Source organism: Carlito syrichta, unplaced genomic scaffold, assembly GCF_000164805.1.
Source record: "Carlito syrichta isolate Samal-C Ts95f unplaced genomic scaffold, Tarsius_syrichta-2.0.1 Scaffold306507, whole genome shotgun sequence".
Classification (NCBI taxonomy): Eukaryota; Metazoa; Chordata; class Mammalia; order Primates; family Tarsiidae; genus Carlito; species Carlito syrichta.
This window is the reverse complement of record NW_007250603.1, coordinates 68465-77341: the sequence shown is the minus strand read 5'-3', so window position 1 is coordinate 77341 and position 8877 is coordinate 68465.

Below are 8877 nucleotides of genomic sequence, written 5' to 3'. Positions count from 1 at the left end.
CATCCTAGCGAACCGGATTCAACAACACATCTCAAAAATCATCCATCATGACCAAGTAGGCTTCATTCCTAGGATGCAAGGCTGGTTCAACATTTGTAAAACCATAAATGTAATTGAATACATCAACAGATGTCAAAACAAAAAACACATGATTATATCATTAGATGCAGAAAAAGCTTTTGATAAAATCCAGCACTGCTTCTTGATAAAAAACCTCGAACATCTACGAATACGGGGAACATACCTCAAAATAGTAAAAGCCATCTACGAGAAACTCACAGCCAGCATACTCCTAAACAGATAAAAATTGGAACCATTTCCCCTGAAAACTGGAACAAGACAAGGATGCCCACTCTCACGCCTCCTGTTCAACATAGTATTGGAAGTCCTGGCTCGAGCAATCAGAGAAAAGAAGGCAATCAGGGGTATCCAAATAGGAAAAGAGGAAGTCAAATTATCTCTCTTTGCAGATGATATGATTGTGTACCTTGAAAACCCAAGAGAATCTGTCAAAAGCCTCCTTACACTGATAAAGGCCTTTGACAAAGTCTCAGGATACAAAATAAATGTGCAAAAGACAATGGCATTTCTGTACACCAATAATAAATGAACACAAACCCAAATAAAAAACACAATTCCGTTCACAATAGCCACACACACAAAAATGAAATACCTTGGTATCTTCCTAACCAGAGATGTGAAAGACCTTTACAATGAAAACTACAAAACACTGCTTAAAGAAATCAAAGATGACACAAACAAGTGGAAAAATATCCCATGCTCATGGATTGGAAGAATCAACATTGTGAAGATGTCCATCTTACCTAAGGCAATCTACAAATTCAATTCAATACCCATCAAATTACCAGCAACATTCTTCTCAGACCTGGAAAAAACACAGGAATTCATATGGAAACACAAATGTCCAAGAATCTGGTAAGTATCACATTACCAGACTTCAAACTTTACTATAAAGCTACAATCATCAAAACAGCTTGGCATTGGTACAGGAACAGGCATATAGATCAATGGAATAGAATTGAGATTCCAGAAGCAAAATTTCTCAACCAACTCATCTTCGACAAAGCCCCCACCACCTATCACTGGGGAGGGGAGAACCTATTCAGTAAATGGTGCTGAGAAAACTGACTGACCACATGCAGAAGATTGAAACAGGACCCCTATCTATCCCCATGCACAAAGGTTAACTCCAAATGGATCAGAGACCTAAATGTAAAACCTCAAACCATAAGAACCTTAGAAAATGAAGGACATACCCTCATGGAAATCGGAACTGGCCTCCAATTCCTGAACAAAACCCAAAACCCACAGGCCATAAGAGAGAGGATTGACAAGTGGAACCTTATTAAACTGACAAGCCTCTGCAAAGCCAAAGAAACCATCAAGAGAGCAGGGAGACAGCCTACAGACTGGGAAAAAGTATTTGCCAACACCAGGTCAGACAAAGGCTTAACATCTTTGATCTACAAGGAACTCAAACGTGCTGAAAAGAAAAAAACAAACAACCCCATTATAAAATGGGCAAAAGATATGAACAGACACTTCACAAAGGAAGACATCCGAGCAGCCAACAGACATATGAAGAAATGTTCAACCTCACTAATCATCAGGGAGATGCAAATCAAAACCACACTGAGATACCACCTAACTCCAGTCAGAATGGCAATTATCAACAACTCAAAAAATAACAGCTGCTGGAGAGGGTGTGGTGAAAAGGGAACACGTCTACACTGTTGGTGGGAGTGTAAACTAGTGCAACCTCTGTGGAAAGCAGTGTGGCGATTCCTAAAAGCTTTAAATATCAACCTCCCATACGACCCCGCAATCCCCCTACTGGGAATATATCCGGAAGAATTCAAATCACTCTATAAAAAAAATACCTGCACATGTATGTTTATCGCAGCATTGTTCACAATAGCAAGAACCTGGAAGCAACCATGCTGCCCCTCAAAAGAGGACTGGATTGAAAAAATGTGGTACATATACATAATGGAATACTACGCAGGTATAAAAAAGAACAAAATCATTAATTTTGCAGCAACCTGGATGGAACTAGAGTCTATAATACTGAGTGACCTCTCACAAAAACAAAGGTCCAAGTATCACATGTTCTCACTCATATAATGGTCCTTGAACATCCAACCTAATACTATAAGAAAATGACTGACAGTAGTGGGAAACTATGGGTGGGAAGGAGATGGGATTAACGGTAGCAAATATCTGTCTGGGAATGGGGAAGCACCTCTTATCAATAGGGTGCCTGAATGAAACGTATTTCTATACCTAACCCTTAACTGTACCCTGCAACATCATAATAAAAAATATTGGTTGCTAAAAAAATGAATTGCATTAATTTAAACAATAATGTGGGAGAACAATGTTTGAAAAAACAGTCACCCAGAATAGATATCGAAATGTATTTAGTCTTAAGAATTGCAACAAATACTGTCATTCAGGGAATTTTTTTGTTGTGCTTCTCATGTATGCTAGTTTATCTGTTTAACTCCAGCTACAGGAGTTTATCATTTCCTCATGGCAATTTTAAATATTTTTTATAACACATATCTTTACTTTCGCGTAATTTTAAAAACCATCACTGGCAAATATTTCTGTTGAATCAGACTTTCTCATTCTGTTGTTTAATAAACTATGATAAGTTTTGTCATGTGTGACTTAGTCACATAAGTAGTATAAATCTTCTGCCAAAAATTTAGTATTTGACTCCAAAGTAGAAAGCTAAATTCTGTAAATTGTGTTTTAAAGAGAGATGCATTGGAGACATTCTTCTTTAAAAGTAAAAGTAGTGCTGGGTGTGGTGGCTTATGCCTGTAATCCAAGCACTTTGAAAGGCTGAGGTAGAAAGGTTGCTTGAGGCAAGGAGTTTGAGACCAGTCAGGGCAACATAGTGAGATCCTTGTCTGTACCAAAAAAAATTTCAAAAATCTGTTGGGCATGGTGGTCCATGCTTATAATTCCAGCACTTTGGGACACTGAGGCAGGAAGATTTCTCGAGCCCAAGGCTTTGTGGTTACAGTGAACTCTGATTGCATCACTACCCTCCAGGCTGGACAACAGAGTGAGGCCCTATCTCTAAAGAAATTAAAGTTAAATAAATACCTTTCAAAACGAAACTGGATGAGGCCTCCAACCCCCAACTAAGACATTAAACTACTTTGCCAAAATCATGCTTTTAATTTATCTGATTAATTTTGATGACTGTACATGGCCATTTATCTGATTAGACATTTTGGAATTGTATCATCTCTGTTGGTGCCAGAAAAAGTCAAGTTAATGCCATTGTTGGAGCTTTGCTTGAATCATTTAATATTTCTTGATTTTAGTTCCATTATCAGTAGATGAAGTCAATAATTATATAACCTCCAACTCTAAATTTTATGGCTATTGAATGGGAGATTTGGGAAGCGTCTTGTTTTCCAGAATTCACAGTAGGAGCTCAGTAGTTCCACTTTGCTCTTATAGCAAACTTTGGTTCATAGATTTCAGTGAGCACCTTCACTCTTTTGATATCTCAGGATCTAAATGAAAAAGAGAATACAAGGAAGTGGGAATAAAACAGTCTAGTGCAGAAATGGGAAAGCTTCATTTGTGTTTCTGTAGCCCCACAATGAACATCCTCTAACTCTGGCTGTTTAAATGTAGAATGCACAGGGTTAAGAAGAAGACATATCTTGTGTCTGTCTTTTTATTTCTCTGATTCTGCCAAACAGAGTGTGAGTTCATACTAGATAGTGAAGAGTAGTTGGGAATTAAAAAGCACAAGTTAAGCTCTTTTTGAAATTATGGAAACAATTCTATTTTACTCACTCTAGAAGACTTCAAAAAAATTCAATGATAACATTACAGTAACTTTATCTTACTTGTATATATAATTATATAGAGTAAGCACAAAATACTTTTTTTTTTTTTGAGTTGGAGTCTCACTCTGTCACCCAGACTGGAGTGCAGTGGCCACTCCCAGCGATCCTTCTGCCTCAGCCTTCCAAGTAGCTGGAACTACAGGCGCATGCTACCACACGTCCGGCTAATTTTTTTTTTATTTATTGTAGAGATGAGTTGCCCGGGTGGGTCTCGAACCCGCGGGCTCAGGCAATCCACTCACCTCAGCCTCCCAAAGCTCTGGGACTACAGGCTGAGCCACCGGGCCCAGCCACAAAATACTTTTAACAACTAAAATTATGGTAATGAGACTGAGTCAAGCAATAAAACCAATGAAAGCACAAAGTTCTTTTCTTTTTTTTTTTTTTTGAGTTGGAATCTCACTCTGTCACCCAGACTGGAGTACAGTGGCCACTCCTGGCTACCACAGCCTTGACCTGCTGGGCTCCAGTGATCCTTCCGCCTCAGCCTTCCAAGTAGCTGGAATTATAGGTGCGAACTACCACACCTGGCTAATTTTTTGATTTATTGTAGAGATGAGGTCTCACCAAGTTGCCCAGGCTGGTCTCGAACAAAGTTTTTTTTACTGAATAAAGTAATATCAATGATCCTTAATATCAAACTTTCATTCAAGGTTGAAGAAAGGAAGAAACATAAAAGTAATGAAATGGAAAATTTAACTGATAGCAATGCTGCTGGTGACAATGATGATAATGAATTAATTCAACTAAGAAAGAGTTAAATGGATAGTCAGAGAGTTTCTTGGAAGCAGAATGAAGAGTATGACAGGTATTTCTATAGCAATATGTAATAGTTGATAATTGTTATTGTACTATAAAACTAATTCTAATATGGGTTAATAGTCACAATTAACAAATTTTATACTTTTACTATGAATATGCAGCCTTGCCTAGCAATCAGAAAAATGCAAATTAACAAACAACTAGAGACCATTGTTTGCAACCATTCTGACATTTTATTAAAATTACCAATCATTGTTGGTAAATGAAAGAAAAAAGGCATTCTCTTACACTGTTGGTAAATGAAATTGGTGAATCCATTTTGAAGGGTAATTAATAGCATGTATCAACATTTCAAATAAATCATTCCTTTAACCTAATAGCTTCACTTTTAAGGCTAGATCCTACTGGAAAACATTAATTGTGTAAACACACCCATACTCACATTAAGGACATTGATTATATAGTGTATGTAGCATACAATAGGCCAATATATATAAAAACATATGTTAAGGATGTATATGTGTATGTTAAGGGTAGTTACATAAATATGTTACAGATATACTTGTTTATAAGGGTATTTATTATAGCATTATCACATTACAGAGTTAAAGGTTGTCTAAATACCAATCAATAAAGAAATAAATTGTCCTACCCTTAAAATGATATAGTATGCAGCCATTTAAAAAGTGAGTTTAGATCTATGATGTACTGATTATTTCACAAAGTATATTAAAGAATTTACTTTTATGGCACACATTCTGTTGGAATTTCTGTAGTATGTGCTGAGTTGCAAAAGGAAGCTACATGCTACATTGGTACTCTGCCTTGCTGGAACCAAACTCAGATTTGGCTCTTGTCACTTGAAAGCTAAACTCGAGAGACAAGAGTTGATGGAAGGAAAACAGGTTTATTTAAGAGCCGGCAACCTGAGAAGATGGCAGACTAATGTCTCAAAGACCATCTCTTGTTAATACAAATTTTAGACTCTTTTTAAGTTAATGGCAGGGAGAAAAGGAGGGAATTGAAGTCAAGAGAGGATGAATAATGGCAGACATCTGGGTACCAGTCTGAGATTGGGAAGTTATTTTGTCCTTAGTCAGGCTATAATGTTTTTATAAGCTTTTTAACAAAATGGAGTACATGTTTATATCCTTTTTTTAATCCCAGAGGTAGTTTTGAAAGCTATATGGTTGCTGTTTTTGTGTTTTTATCTTAGTGTTTTAAAATGATCTTGGTCTACGTGTACGAATAGGTAAAGGCCCCTTAAACAAAAATGAAGTTAGTTGCATTCTTTTACTGTTACAGTTTTTTATTTTTAAAAGTTTATTTTACAATTGTGTGGCATTAGGGACAATGGAATGTCATCTCTCACCTGGATTTTTTTGTTGGATGGTGTTGATGTGAGGCCATTATGGGATAAACTGTTCGATTGGCATAAAGTTGGTGTTTAGAGCCTTGCTTTTGTTTTTGAGTAAGGTCTCACCCTGTCACCTTGTTGCCCAGTCTACAGTGCAGTGCACAATCACAGCTCAACTCAGTCTTAACTTCTTGGGTTCAGGGGATCCTTTAGAATCAACTTTCAAAATAGGTGGAACTATAGGAATGTACCCCCATGCTCAGCTATTTTTTCTGATGTTTTGTAAAGACAATATGTTGCCATTTTGCCTAGGCCAGATTGGGCTCAAGTAATCCTCCTGCTTTGGCCTCCCAAATTTCTGGGATTACAGGTCTGAGACACCATGCCTGGCCATGGCCTTCCCCCCCCCCTTTTTTAAAGTGTTTAAGAAAACCTGATCTCTTAGTCAAAAAGGAATTTGGGCAATGTTTAAGAAAATGAATCGTCCTATTAAAAGCAAACTCGGGACTTCCGGCAAGATGGCGACAGGGCAACCCGGTCTGTGAAAACCTCTGCAAAGGAGAACTGCAGTGGGTCTCTGACTCTTGCCCCGGGGGCTACGGACCCCAACATTGCAGCCTGCTCTTCATATGGAGCTCAGCTGTTGCCACCGCTGGGGCATCACAGTGGTCTGGACAGCCACTGCAGCGCAGACGCCGCCGCTGCATCTGCCGCAGCTGCTGCAACCACCGCCACCACCGCTGGTAGCACATTGCACCAGCTGGGCCGGAGGCGATTCACAACTTCAGTCCTTGAAGCCCCTTCAGGGAAGATCTGCTGGGATCGCTGCCACCTCTCCTGCGACCGAGTCCTGCCTGCCATAAGTCTCCTGCCGTCTGCCCTGAGGCAGGCAGCCATCTTGCCATCTTCAGCCTCTGCCGTCCCTGTCCGGCCCCACCCCCTCTGGGGCAAGCAGCTGAGATAGCACCACCTGCTGGCGATTCAAGGTAACAACACCGAAACGGGAGAAACAAGCTTGATAAAGACATAGGCCAGAGTGGTGAACAGAGGGTGATCGGAACTGTCCTTCACAGCAGACCAGGGCCAAACTGACCCTAACTGCAAACTAATTTACCAGCTTGAAAAGAAAACTAGAAATCAGACCTCAAAGGACATTGGACTTAAACGAAATGTCTCAGAATGTGCTTCATTGATTCTGTTAGTTTAATGACTTAATTCTATCCCTACTGTATTGTTTCTTTTTTTCTTTTTTCCTCTTCCTTTTCTTCTCTTTTCTTCTCTCTGTAAACCATATCTTTGTATAGAGGAACAGCACACTAATAAGGTGGTTGGATAGCTGGTATGTTAGCATCACTATATGTTTTATTTTTGTCTGTATGAGAGTTGGTTCATCTGTAGCTGTGGTCTATTGTTTTTATCTGTTTCAGTATAGACCTCTCTCTCTATTTGTTGGCACACTCATTTGTTTCCCCCCTTACTCCTCTATCTCTCCACCCCCTCTTCAACCCACTGTCTGCTCCATTCTCTCCCCTCTGCTAACCACATCTTATTTCAGGGAGTAAACCTACAGCCCCACTGCACAGACAGGTTCCAAGGCAGTGGGAAGTGGGTTCCAGATTATTCACACACCTGTCAGCGAATACCAGGACCTGCAGATAGATTTTGAATCACAGCTCCCCCCTTAAGTAAATCTCAAAACTGCAAAAAGGACCACCCCAAACCAACAGTGCAACTCCAGAATTGAACAAAGAGGGCATACATAAAGAATAGGAGATTGAAAAACAGAAGTAAAACCAATCCCTTTACCCCCGAATAACAGAATTAAAGAAGATGGTGGCATGGAGGGAAGGAAAAAGTAGGGAGGGGGAAAAACCGCACAAATGAAAAACCAAAAGAAGAATATAGGTCTCACACAGACCCCTGGGAGATCAGACACTGAGAAAACAGATTCTGGAACACAAACAATGAAGAGCCCCCAGAATGACTGGTTACATGCAACAAACCCAGACATCAAGACATTAATGGAGAGAATGTAAAAAATTGAGGAGAGATAAGAGGAAAATAGGAAGGAGCTAATGTCAAAAATGACAGCAGTAAAGAATACTATGATAGAAATGAATAACAGACTAATAAGCATGGAAAGCAGAATCAGCCAAGCAGAAGAAAGAATCTCAGAGCTCGAAGACCAAAACACAGAACTAACCCAAACTGTCAAAAGCATAGAAAAGAAGTTCAAAAAGACAGAACAAAACTTGCAAGAGAAGAATGATCACTTCAAGAGACCAAACCTAAGAGTAATTGCACTTCCTGAGGCAGAGAGAGAAACAGAAGCCACACTGGAACAAACATTTCATGAAATCATTCAAAAAAACTTCTCCTATCTCATCAAAGATGAAAAAATTCAAACACAAGAGATTCAGAGAACCCCTGCAAGACAACAAATGAGAAGACCAACTCCCAGACACATAATAATTCGCCTAAACAAAGTAGTTATAAAAGAAAAAATCCTAAGGGCAGCAAGAGAAAAAGGCCAGACTACCTACCAGGGAAAACCAATTAGAATAGCAGCAGATTTATCCACAGAAACCCTTCAGGCTAGGAGAGCCTGGAGCCCTATCTTCAAAGTTCTAAAAGAGAAACAATTTCAACCAAGAATAACCTACCCAGCTAAACTAAGCTTCATTAGTGAGGGAGAATTGAAATCTTTTTCAGATATCCAATCCCTAAGAACCTACGCTGCCACCAGACCACCTCTACAGAAACACTTAAGAAGTACTGAACACAGAAGAAAAATAAAGAACAACAACCTTCTTCACAGAGTACAAGCAAAGATTAAAACACACATGAACCCACTCCAAA